The sequence below is a fragment of the Acinonyx jubatus genome, chromosome D4 (assembly GCF_027475565.1).
Source record: "Acinonyx jubatus isolate Ajub_Pintada_27869175 chromosome D4, VMU_Ajub_asm_v1.0, whole genome shotgun sequence".
NCBI classification, from domain to species: domain Eukaryota; kingdom Metazoa; phylum Chordata; class Mammalia; order Carnivora; family Felidae; genus Acinonyx; species Acinonyx jubatus.
The window spans coordinates 83701504-83715571 of NC_069391.1; the positions used below are offsets into that span (position 1 = coordinate 83701504).

General features: G+C 41.4%; 1 long non-coding RNA gene across 1 annotated transcript in view; it reads left to right on the forward strand.

Annotated features, from left to right (window-relative positions):
• The window catches only part of LOC106968156 (uncharacterized), a 656017-nt gene that overhangs the window by 462494 nt on the left and 179455 nt on the right, over nt 1-14068 (forward strand). The gene's annotated exons all lie outside the window — the stretch shown is intronic.

Consider the following 14068-nt stretch of genomic DNA (forward strand, 5'->3'; position numbering starts at 1 on the left):
AGTCCCATGTTGTATTCTGTAACTCATGAAGGAGAAATTATTGATTAATGTATTTAAAATATATAGCAAAACTAGGAACAAAATATGTATGTTTGCTTTAGTCCTTGTTTCTAAAACTTGACATGATTGTTTTTCTTTTTTCATGGCTTATTCTCTATACCATTTATTTCAGCTAGGATTGCAGCTATTCTGACCCAAAACTTCATCTCTAGAGCCATTAGTGATCCTTCTGGTATTTCATTGCCATAGTCTCCCAATAACCTTTACTCTGTACATGTAAATTCTAAAAATTTCACAAAAGAGTATCCTACTTTCAGACATAGTCCTCATGCCCCACTGCATAACATTATGAAAATGCCCCCCCCCATTTCTCCTTGATAATCAGGCAAGACTGATATCTCCATCTGGTACCATAGTGCTTCTTTGCCTGAAGCATCAGGCATTACAGTATTATGGCTAGTGGCAAAAGAAACCAAAAAATGCCAGGTGATAATCTCAAATTCCAGTTAATTTCAGTCATTGTTGTGTCTCCAGAGGAAACACTCCTCCCTTGGAAATTAATATCCTTAAACCAGAGACTCCAAAGTTGAGAAATCAGGAAGCCAAAAATTTTAGAGTAAGTTATTAAGGGATAATAGAGAAAGAAGCCAATTTTACCCTTTCATCTCCAAATTGTATATTCTAGCTATAGAAAAACCAGCCCTATGACTGGTTTATGGCTCAGAAAAATACATACAGCCATACTGCTTTTCCCAAATCCATAACTGGTAATACCATAACTGGGTCTTCAGTTGCACTATTCTATGAAGCCAGTTATATTGGGGGTTATAAGATAGATAAGGCTAGTGCATTTTGTGATTGGGCATCTCTTCTTTTGATATAAATTGAGTTTCTTTGTCAGAAGCAATGTTGAGTGTGATGCCTTAATGGTGAGAAAGATACTCAGTAAATCCATAGCTAATACTATGTGTAGAATCATTGCCAATGGCAGGAGGGCTAACAAAAAGTATATAGAGTGTCAATTCCAGTGAGTAAAAATTCCATACTTCATGATGAAACATTCCAATGTGATGATTACCATCGAAGGGTTGATCAGCGTTCCCAAGGAATGATACCATATTAAGGACTCGTTGTCTCTACACTGTTAGTGTATTAGGCACTCAACAGTGACTGTTATCTGTGCTATAAAATACATATATAATTTTAACTTACATCTTTCCTGTGAAAGCCACTTTGTTCTTAAACCCATGACTAGAGAAAGAAGCTGACTGAGATCCACCAATCAGATCATCTTGTCTATCTATTTAACAAGAGACTTTATTACAGGAGAATCTTTTTGTGAACATTCACATGGATACAAGTATTTTCATGTCCTGTGTCCCTTCTGAGATAGTTCCAGCCATGTACTTCTTCCTCAGTCTTTGGTATCATTTGCTTCTCAAATTTACTTCCTTTAACCATCTGGCCAAACCGTTAGCTATTGCCTATGAATTAACATAAACTTTACCTCTGCATATGTATCTGTCCAGGTACAGGCAACAACTAAATGCATCACTGAAAGTTCTGCTGGGAGTATTCCCTTTGTAAATGTCTTTAGAGTAATTACAGAGTATTCTGATAAAGCTGCAGTGGTCCAATTTGGAATTGTGACAGAATTCCATGTGGAATCACCTTTTTAAAAGGCCTAAAATTGGGTAACCTGGGTGGTTCAGTCGGTTAAGCCTCCACCTCTTGATTTTGGCTCATGTCATGATCTAAGGGTCGTGAGATTAAGCCCTGTGCCACACTCCACACCAGGCACGGAGCCTGCTTAAGAACCTCTCTCCCTCTCTCTCTCTCTCTCTCTCTCTCTCTCTGCCTCTCTGCCCTTCTCCCCTGTTTGCATGCTTTCTGAAAAAATACAAAGAAAAAAACCAAAAAACTCACAAAACAACAACAACAACAAAACAGGCCTACATGCATTCTTTCATATAATTAGCGGCATAACTTCTCCACGGAGTTGAAGGATAAATGCCTATGTATCAATAGCAGTTACCATTAGAGTCAACTGTTTATGAATTCACTTGATCCTTTAAAACCTGCCAAAGCCCAGTCTTATATACGACACCTCCATTTGATGATGAAGTGCTCTTGTACACACCAAAGTTGTGTCTTGTTGGAGCACACAACACCTCCTTCATGAGAAATGACTCAAGTGGCATGGTCACTTGGTGTTCTTTGGCCATTTGTTCAGTCTCCAGTAGGGCCTTCTAATAAGCCAAGCACTTTGTTTTCAAAATGAGACTATTTCTCTGAAAAGCATGGCAAGGCTTTCTGTCCAAATTCTAGAGTTACACTCTGTGAGTCTATTATTAGGATTGCCAAAGGAACCTTATCGAAACCATATGAATTACAGATATCATATTACGATTGTATCTGGTGAGTCATATGACTACAATGGGAAATCTGCTTGTACTGCAACCTGTACCTGTTGTAAAATCTTTTCTTGCTCTGGGCTCCAGACATAGCTGGCACCACTGGTAACCTAGATAGATGCTCAGTGAATGGGTGGAGTAACACTTTCATATGTTGTCTCTCTGGCTTCCGAAATGCAAACATCTTCACTAGTCGTAGTATTAGAAGGCACAAGATACATCAACTTGTCTTCCACTTTAAACAGGGTACCTAAACATTTCCCAAATCACTGAACTTCAAGAAATCTCACTGAGATAGCAGGCTCCTGAGTCTCCATAGGGCTTATTTCTCACCCTTTCACATGTGTATAGATTAACCTGGAGTACTTTCTATTTCTGGGTCCAACCAGCATTGTTGTCAACAAGGCGGACCAGTATGGTACCCTATGTGATGATGACATGATCAGGGTGCCTTTAGACAAGATCCTTCCAAACTCTTAATATGCTCCAGGTCACCTGAGGATCTTTTTAAAATGTAGATTTTTATTTAGTAAATTTGAAGTGGGATCTGAGCTTGTTCGTTTCTAACAATCTCCCAGGCGATGGTAATCATACCTTAAGTAGAAAGAGATCAGTTTCTATGGGAGAGCCAGAAAGTTGACATATCCCTGAAGAAAATCACTGGTTGTATAATGCTTTTTTTTCCCCAAGTGAAAGCATACATCTTCTGATTGATCCTGTTGATTGTTATAGAGAAGAAAGAAGATGTCAAATTAATGTCTGCATATCAGTTTGCAAGACTTATGTTGAGTGTGGCCCCAATAAAGAGACCACAGTTGGAACAGTAAATGCAATTCAGTCACCACTTGAAAGTTTGTGGTAATACACTTTCATTCTCTATAAGTGATCTATATTCTGCACAAATTAAATAAGGAGGTAAAACAGAATTAATAGAAATCAGCACCTGCATCCTTCATATTTTTGATGGTGGAACTAATCCCTGCATTTCCCCAATGAAAGCATTAATATTTTAAATTTACTATTTTGATATAAAATGTATTCCAGGTGGTTCCACTTGGCCCTTCCTACCATAATAGCTCTCACTGCATGGATGAAGGAGTAACCAAAGTATTGAATATATAGATATCTGCTCCTGCTATGCGTCCTGGAACTGGAGAAACAACTATAGAGTAGGGTTGTAGACCCAATGATCTTATTATCAATGGACTCAAGATTAAAGTTCATTTATCAACAGCACTTAAGTCCCTCTTCTGACTGATATGTCAGGTGCATAAAGATTAGAGTTTGCATCATACTATAATCTCTGAAAAGTCTGGAGGCGCCTGGGTGGCTCAATCAGTTAAGCCTCTGACTTCAGCTCACATCATGATCTCATGGTTCCCAAGTTTAAGCCTTGCACTGGGCTCTGTGCTTACAGCTCAGAGCCTGGAGCCTGCTTCAGATTCTGTGTCTCTCTTTCTGCCCCTCCCTCACTTGCGCTCTGTCTCTATCTCTCCCCAAAATAAATAAACATTAAAAAAATTTTTTTAACCCCCGAAAAGTCTGGGTATTTCTGTATGCCCAAGACATAGTCATTCTGATATAGCCACTTTGGGGAAATGCTTTAAGGAAAATCTATGGGTTATACTTGTGACATACTTGTAGGGTCCATCTTCTAGTAACCCGTGTTTACTCTTCATTGAAGGAATTCTGTGTTTGTATGCCTTAGGAGTTGAATAAAGAGTTGTAACTTTCTTCTTTGGTGTCTGAAGTTGGATCTCCATTCACCAGGATGAAAAGGTGGTTCCCCCCGCCCCCTCACTTATATGGATTAAGTACATCCTCATAAGTCTGTTCAGCTCTTTCAGTCATAAGGACATCATGACCACTTCTGAATTTAGTTGCAGACCTGATACCTATTCCAGTGATAACATTGATCTTATCATAGGCACCTGGTCACCTTCCATTCCTGGATGTCATCATGCTCCAGTGAAATCCAGGAATCTTCTTCAGTGGCTACGTCTGTTACCATCATTCCTGCCTTGCAGGGGAAAGCCACTACAAATGCTTTCAGAGGTGTTGGTGCTATTCTTATCAAGTCATTTCACAACACTTTGGGAAAAAAAATGTGCCCTCTTAGCCCTCCTGAGCACATAGTGGGGGTGAGGCTATATGCAGAAACTGATATGATGGATCATCTTTCTCTTTCTTATCTTCCTAAGTCTTTGAATTACTTCCTCTACCAAAAAAAGGTTCTAACAATTCAGTCATTACAGAAAGCAGGATAGTGTTGAGTCTTGTTGTCTTTTAAGTAGATTATTAAACACTATCTTATTGAAATAACATACTGAAGGCAAAATCTGTACTAAGTACACCTGTATTGATACATTTTGTATTTTTCCCTACTTTTACCTTCTTAAAATCCATTTCCCTGTACATTCTCTAGGTTCTGCCAATATAAAGAGGCAAAAATCTTTCAGTGGATATACTCCTTCCAGAGTTAGGCTTTATGACCATCTTCTGTAATCTGTAGGGATTTGTCCCAGATTATGGATCTTGAAGCAACACAAGGTGGTGGAGGTCTTAAGAAGAATTGACATCCCCTTGCAAGACACCTGTTTCAGATGAGATGCCTTGAAGTCTTTAGACAAGAGAAGGCTAACATTTATAGTGACCAATGGGTAGTAAAGTCAACAATCACAAATGGATTTATGGAAAGAGAGGAGGTCCATTCAGTCAGTTTTGGTTATCCTGTGGCCTCAGGCAGACACATCTTAATTTTGTACAAAACTGATATTAAAGTTTACCTGTGGTTTAGCTAAAATTTACACACTTTGAAAAAGAATATTTAAATGTTGTATATCTATTTAGTACTGGGCATTGGTAAATTTTGTCACCGTATTTTCTACTAACATTTTAATGATCTAATGATTGTATAATCTAAAGAGATTGTACTAATCTATCCTGATTGTTTAGATAAATTTATTTTGATTATAAATTTATTTTGTTTGCATTTTACTTCTATTTCTGCAACTTGTATTGAAATATTATATGTTATATGCTAAACTTTCCCAGAAATAACTTTAAAATTATATAATGATTTCTTCCCCTGCACTCATATCCCTGCTGTCTGCTGTCCAGACCCTGATTCAATAGCCTTCATCTCAAAACTAGTTGAAAAATTTGGTTTCTTCTTAGATTTACATAGAGGAGCTCAAATTTGGTATGCTTTGATGACTGGTGAAGAAATGCTTTATTTTATTTTAAAATATTCCAATAACATTTTTTAACTATGACATTAAGAAATATTAAATCATATCATCATATTGGACTGTATATAAACACATATGGTCATACTGTGGACCAGGATTCTTTCTGGGGAGATGCAAAGAATCATTATTTAAGATACCATTTAAATTATCTTAAGATTAACTTCCAAACAGAACAACATTAAAATGCATAATCTTCACCTGCATAATGTTGCTCTGGAAATCACTGTCTCCATTTCAGAATTGCTTCTATTTAGCAGAGATAAAAAATGTGCCAGTGTTTAATTCTCTAGACAGGCACCATCGAATGTATATGCATGTCCCAAATAAGGAGGCAACTTCACAGAAGCCATTTTTTCAGCTTGTATAAAGTTTATAATGGAATGCTAATTCTCTTGACATTAATGCATGTTTATTTATAAGCAACCAAAAATGATTGAAAATAAAAAGTGTCAAGTAATAAATTATGTGAAATAGACATATTGAAAAAGTGAAATGATATAAAACCACATACAAAAAATAATCACGGCTTTTTTTTTTCTAAATGGATGCCTGATTGCTTTTATATTCCCCCTGAAGGTTTTCCGTCAGCCTCGAAGGATAAATTACACAAAAAGGACAAGTTTTCATTAATCTGCAGGCTGACATTTTTATAATAAAAAGAGAAAAATGTGTAAATAATACTATGGGCTGGTCAGAGTGGCAAAAACCAGGAGACTGGAAAGGGAAGGTTGGTGTGCCATCCTTAATTTGTGTAGGGAGAGATCAGCAAATTTAAAACTAAAAACTGTGTTTTGCTAGTGAAAAGTTGCCTATAAAAATAATCAGCCCTTTGGGATGAATTTAGTCTTTCTTAAAATCATACACATTGATTTTATTAATTAACAGCTTGATTTATTCATAATCTCTGTAAGTAAACTTCAACCTGGGAATCTGAGATTTGGGGAAGGGCGTTAACCTTCATGTAGGTCTAGGTCTTTTTAGACATCAGTTACATTTTAATGGGTAGGAGAATCAATACCTAAATCATCATGAATGTGAAAATGGATATGTAACAGCTGATCAGGTATCTCGACACAGCTTATGACCATGAGTCCTAGACATCTAAAAAAAAATACAGATAATCAGAAAAGACCATTCAACATGCACTAACCACCTCACCTGCTGTTTCCCTGTGTCTGCACCTGTATCACCTGCCTCCTGTGAGTAAGGGTGAACTGTGCACATACCTGCCCGAGACCCACCCCTTCAGTCATGGCTGGGTCCTATCTCTTCCCACCCACTCGAGGACATTGCTCTAACAGTTGCCCCTTTTCTCCTGCATTTTTATTTTATCTCTGTACGAGATCACTTGCATGACTAGAAAACATTTGGTAATATCTGCATCTTCTCAAAACCCTCCCTTCTGCCCTCAAGCATTTGCCATGTCTCTGCTCCACTTTAAAACAAAACTTCTCAGAAAAGTTGGTTGTACCTACTGTCTATGCTTCCTCGTGTCCCATTTTCTCTTGACCGCCTCTCCCCCACACCGCCCCGAACCAAGACTATACGCATCACTCCCAAACAGCTCCTGTCAAGACAGCCTAACGCTTCTGCTGCCAAACCCAGTGGGAAGTTCTTAGGTCTTATCCTACACCACCTCCTCAGCACTGTGTACTGCTTACCCCCTCTACAAGCTGCACTTTCTTTCATTGCCAGCCAAGGCACCATTCTCACTGGTTTCTGTCTCTCATCTGACTAGCCACTCTTCCCCAGACGTCCTTGCTGGTTCCTCCTTACCTCCCCAACCCCCAGGGGTGGAATACCCTAGGGCTCACTCCTGAGACCTTTTATGTATCTAGCTTCAATCCTCTGGTGACAGCATTTTAGTGGCATGTCTACTGAATACTCTCAGCACTCTAGCCCAGAGCCCTCCTGTGAACTCCAGACTGGTATGTCAACCGTCTGTCTGGTTGACATCGACACTTGGATATCCAGCAGATATCTCAACCTTCTCACATCAGAAACTGAGCTCCTGATTTCTGCCTTGAAATGTGGACCTCCTGCCTTCCTATCACAGTCTGTGCAATCCCATCCTTTTAGTGTCTGAGGTCAAAAGTTTTGGAATCATCTGTGATTCCTTCCTTGCTCTCTTCTAAAACATCATCGAAACCTGTTCACTGCTCCCTGTCAACTGTCAAAATATTTCGGACGCCAATCAGTTCTCACCTACTCACTATTACTGTCCTGGTCCTAGTCACCGTTACTTCCTGGAGTATTACAAAAACCTCCTATGGGGTTCTCCTTGGTCCCACCATGACTTCCTCACCTTGCTTCTCCACACAGCCGCCAGTGTGATCCTTATAAACAGTGAGTCAGATCATAGCACTCATTGGCATGGAACTCTTCAATGGCTGCTGTTTTAGAAGCAGACCTTGAGATGAGGATTTTTGGTCATGCATCTCATTAAAGAAGTGTTCTGAGAGGAGGCCATCAAAGGAGCAGGGAGAGCAGAACATGGAAGTGGAGGAAGCCAAGCGCTGCGCTGTGTAATTTCAGGCAGTGTTCCAGCCTCAGTCTGATCCCTCAGGGTACATGTGGAGTATAAGTTTTACCTGAGTTTGTCCCCTACAAAGCAGGTTAGTTGGACCTTCATACTCCTCCACCACTGTTCTTGATGTACCTTCCCCATTTCACTTTCCCTCTACCTGAGATGTCTGTGCCCAGATGATCTGCTTCTTCATTGGCCACTCATCTCTGCTCTCATGTTAACCCCATCACAGAGGCCTCCCCGGCCACCCTGTCCAAAAGAACAGCTGTTTCTATTTCCCATACTGGCTCTCTTTATGTACTTTAACCTATTTTATCTTTTTTTTTTTTTTAGCGCTTAATATCTCTTAATATAAATATAGATCACATTGGCCTCCCCCACTGCAGGCAGGGGCAATGGTTTATTCCCTATAACACCACAGAGGCTAGCACAGAATCTGGCACACAGCAAGCCTTCAATAAATATTTCTTGAACAAATGAGGAGAAACGAAGACTTCACATGGCATCACTGTGAAGATTAATCTCTGCGACAACCAAGACCTTCTCCCTTAGGATAGGAAGGAGGATTTAACTGCTTTGTTTCTAGCAAGTCCTCTGCCTAAACTATTAGAAAGCAGCCCTTTTCCACCTAAGTCATTACAAAGGAGCACACAGTACCTGCATCGCTGTTAATTTCTAGCTCACTCTGCCAGCTGCCGGACATTTCCCTTTGGCCCTTTGCAGCTGGGGGCATAAGCCCCTTTGACTGTTATCCCACACATACAGTTCTTCTGGTGGCTAGAGATCCTACTCTTGTAGGAAAGTAAAAAGGGCAATCAAAACTTGTATGGACACAGCGTCCTTGGTACCAAGAACGAGCTGCTTTCAGGTCTGACATCTGTCCTATTACCTCTCCCCAGACCCCCAAGATTCTGAAACCAATTATTAGCGACTGAGATGAGACCACAGAGTGAAGCTTTTTCCACAGTAAGCTGCACACTCCTTTTCACTCCCACTACCCATGACTCTCCCCAGAATCTTTCCACTCAGACATTTCCAAAGGTGAAAGAGAAGCTAATAGGAGAGAGTAAAATTATTTTTTTATGGATAAATAAGAAAACACAGTTCAGAGTTGGAGTGATGCTAAAGCAAAGTGTAACAAAACTTTTCTTCTGGATAATTAGCATTAATAGCTTACTTTTGAAAGTCAAAGGGAGGACAGAAGGAGCACACGTCCACAAAGCAAAGATCTGTCTCCCACAAGGATTCAGAGACCTCAAGCTGCATACACACCTGTTCACCCAAATCCGAAAAGAAGCAGTAAGAAGCCCGTTCATGGAGGGCACCCCTACATGGGGGCTACTCCATTGTGCTTTCTTATTTTCCTACATTTAAATATTGAATAAGTATTCCCACCTACATTATTCTCTGTAAGTTAGGTCCTTTATCCCCAGAAATATTAGAATCCCTACAATGACATGCTTAAATAAAAGAAGAAATGACATAATAGAGAAAATGGGACTACCGTTTTCAGTACCAAAGCAAAAGCATGACATCATCATTCTTCTGGTATTTGGGTCGTATATTCGCAATACCAGTATTTCATTCAAAAGGGTGAGATGATGGCTGTCATTTGCACTCCATGCACTTGGTGTCCCTCTGAACAGAGGCCTTGGTACCACTCTCATGGACCTCTTGGCTTTGGGTGTGAGTAGCAGGATATCTAGACAGGATATTTATGGAACCAAGTCCTGTTTAAAGTAAACTGAAGGGATGCGGAGAAAATGGATCTGTGTTGTGAGGAGGCAAGGTCGGGATTGAGGAGCATGCCGAGTGCTGAGATAGAGTCTGTAGGAGTATCTGGGACTCCTGTAACATCATACCACGAATGGGTGGTGCAGACAACAGAGATTTACTGCCTCACACCTGTGGAGGCTAGACATCCAAAATCAAGGAGCCGGTAGGGTTGGTTCTTCATCAGGATGTGAGGGCACAACTGTTCCATGCTTCTCTCTTAGCTTCTAGTGGATTTCTAGATATCTTGGCGTTCCTTGACTTGTGGCAACAAAACTTCAATCTTTACATGGTGTTGTCCCTGTGTCTCTGTCTCTGTTTCCAAATTTCTCCTTTTTATAAGGAAACCATCATATTAATTGGTACTCATCCTAATGACTTTGTCTGACATGACCATATGCAAAGACCTTATTTCTTTTCTTTTAAATGTTTATTTAATTTTGACAGAGAGAGAGAGAGAGAGAGAGAGAGAGAGAGAGACAGAGCTTGAGTGGGGGAGGGGCAGAGACAGAGGGAAACACAGAATCTGAAGCAGGCTCGAGCTGTCAGCACAGAGCCTGACACGGGGCTTGAACTCACAGACCGCGAGATCATGACCTAAGCTGAAGTCGGACGCTCAACCAACTGAGCCACCCAGGCGCCCCAGCAAAGACCTTATTTCTAAATAAGGTTACATTCATAGATACTGGGAGTTAGGACCTCCATGTCTTTTGGAAAGACATGATTCAATCCATAACAAAGGAGAGCACCAAATTCTTTGGGAAAGAGTGGAAATTGGACCTTACCCTGTTCCCTCTTCCCTAATCCCCCATGAGACCTTCATCCAGGTATCTGTAAGATATGGGGGGCACAAGTGAGGGCTACACTCCATTCAAGGGCTCCTTCAGGAGGCTCTACAATTAGATTGAGGTCCTAACTGATTCTGAAAAAAATCCAAATAACTAATATAATATGTTAACCTCACAGAAAACTAGGACATACAAATTGAAACAGTGAAATACACTAAAAGGACTATAAATAGGGGAATGACATGGCCTGACAGCTTTCTAAAGGAAAGCAGCCGTATGGTAAAAGTTTAATGTCATATATAGCTAATGAAAAGATACCAAGATCCATATAGTTCAGATTTCAGTTCTTCATGATAGAAAAGACTTAATCACACCCACCACATCATCAGTGTGTGAAAAGAACTTGGAATTCCTGGAGACCCCTGCAGTCGTAATCGGGACTACCTGCCTAATTGGGAATAACCAAACAAAAACACATTCCATTGGTTTCCAGGGACACCCTGTGTAGAACCAGAATATGTGAATATTTAAAATGAAGCCCTTTGGCAAAAAGGTTAGGTATAAAAATCAAAGTAGTTTAAATAATTCCTGATGAAAGGAATGGTCTGACTCACCTCTCTTCCATCCATGAGGAGGTGATGTCTGTAAACACCCAGCAGGTAAACCACCCGGTCTAGCTACAGAAGGTTTTTTTTTTTTTTTTGGACAAAGTCATACCATGCAGGGTAGTTGTTTAGTGCCTGTCCTTTGGAGATGAATGGTAATCAGTTCTTATCTTGGTCCCTCACTCCACCAACTCTGAGACTTGGCCAGCTCACCTCCCCTCCCCAGCCTCAGTTTGCTCATCTTCACAGCAAACTGATGTCCACACAGCTTCTTGAACACTAGTGAGGACAGCATGGCTGGAAGGTGCCAGCACCTCGCCCAGCATTTTGGGGCGGGGTGGGGGAAGCTCGATAAACAGCATCTGTATAAGGACCATAGGAGAGTGGCTTCTTCAGCTTCTTCAACTCCGTGTGAGAAAACCCGTCATGTATTAACTTCTAAATCGACCTGTCCTTCTAGGCTGCCTTTTGTCCTACTAATGAAAGGCCTGTGCCTTTTTTCAAGTGCCAAAAGTCCCACAAAGGAGGTAACTGAAAATCACATACTCATATCACCTGGCACCCTTCCCCCCACCAAAAGAGAACAGCTTTTCATTTATAACCACTGGACATCTTAATCCAAGAATCCTCATCATATTATAGACTGATGTCGTCTGAACAAAGCCTATTGCAAATCAATACCACAGTGCATCTTTCCTAGCCATCCCAAATTTCAAAGGGCTAGATTACCCTGCTGTGTATTTCTTTTTCCAGTTCAAAGCTTCCAAGAAGCTGACAAGAGAAACTGGCCCATATAGTTCAAGTGACTTCAGTGAGTAACAGCACGTTCGCTGGGTAAATATAAAAGGAGACTCAGACCTCCCAAGGCCCAGAATTTCCATGCTAGTTGACCTGTCAGAAAATATATACCAAAATAAATAAAGATTTTTTTGATAATGTACAATTCTTCACAATGACCATAGGGAAGAGTGATATCCAAAATTAAGGTGATTCAGAGGGCAAAAAGTTTTAAATAAATGTTACGAAGCAGACATTGATGCTTTATGTTATGTGTATTTAAAGCCAGTGTGCTGTCTCTCTTTTTATGTCTTGTGTCTGCTCTGTTTCTTCAGCTTGGCTTCAAATACATAACTCTGTTCTGACTCTCCCGCTTCATTTATTTTTGACAGAAGACTATCAGGAAGTCAAAGCTCTGTATTAGGCTAATTTGGTTCACATTATAAGACAGCACATTCCTTCCCCTCTGAGACAGCTTAATACTGTTGCCTCAGTATTAAGTATATATGTTTTCTGAGGTGTCACTGGATTCGTTGACTTACTGGAAGGGCTTGGTTTCCCAAAAGCTCATAAAATAGTCTTTGCCCAAGCGACCAATCGATGCTAGCATGCTCTGGGCCCTGTGGGAAGGGCAGAGACACCAACAATTTAAATGGTATGAGATGTTCAGGGACATCTGATACATCCCTGATATAGAGATGATATATAGATCATCTCTATAACACAGAGATGGTGGGTGGCATGTTCTGGACGTGTGCGGCAGCCGACGCGCATTTTTGTGTGTTCGCAGCAGAGGGAGGTATTATAACTGCGGGGGAGTGGGAGGAGGTTAGACGTTCAGGGCTGAGGAAGAGCGAGAGTCCTGCGTGGAGCTGTGGAGGTGGATGTGAGCTAGCCGTGGACGGAAGGCGGAGACCCCTGGCCCGCTCTGGGTTGCTTAGCAGAAGCCACTGATGTTCTGCCCTTGGCCACCCTGAGGTCACCCACATTTGGGGAAGACAGCTTCTTACACACAGGCAGCTGCTTGCTTAACGTTCTGTTCTGTTTCTCTGCCTGAGAGGAGGAGAAGTGTTAGTAAGCAGGTGGCGGGTTCAATCTGAAAATGTAAAGTGTGTGTGTGTGTGTGTGTGTGTGTGTAGGCTGAACACGCCCAGAGTAATGCTCCACCCCCGGGGCTGGGAATTGGAGAATAAGTGTCCAGGCTGCCCTGTAGTGTGGTGATTCGGAAGTATGGTCTTTTTTGCTTACCCAGGAGACTCCAGGGGGTCTGGCCCAGGTGCCCACAGAGGTAACCCCCCGGTTAACTCAGCCTTTACTGACTTCTGTTTTCTCCTCCGTGATTTATAAATTACCTGCACCCAGTACTTACCTTAGGGCCTGCTTTTGGGGACAATGAAACAAAGTCGAGCAGGATGCAGAATGACCCCCCGTGCTCTGGTCCCTGCAGGCGCCTCTCCGGCTTCCCAGGACCACCCGCACTTCAGCCACAGGCCCTCCGCTGTGCTCTGCACCCTGGGAGAACAGGCCCCATGCCCATTCCACCTCCAGTTGGCTTGGTGTACTGTTTATCCCTCAAGATTCAGTCCGGGCATAGCCTCCTCTGTGAAAAGCCTCTTCTGCCCCACTTTGCCAGTCCCTTGCAGAGTAGGGCATGCCTTTCTCTGCATACCCTGGTCTCTCTCACTGTATTTATCTTATGATTTGGAAACAGTCAGTCTGCCTGTCTGTGACTCCCCTGCAATTTCCCTAAGGACAGGCCAAGACGTCTTTCTTTTCGTTCAATTCCTAGGACGTACCCTTCATCCTGGTAAATAAACACATGCTCAGTATGTGTTTTTTTGAGATAACAGTGTCCTAGGGACGATACCTCCTGTGACTCCTGGTTTTGTGGTTTTCCTAGTGGGAATCTGTGGAACTGGATTTTATTTTAACT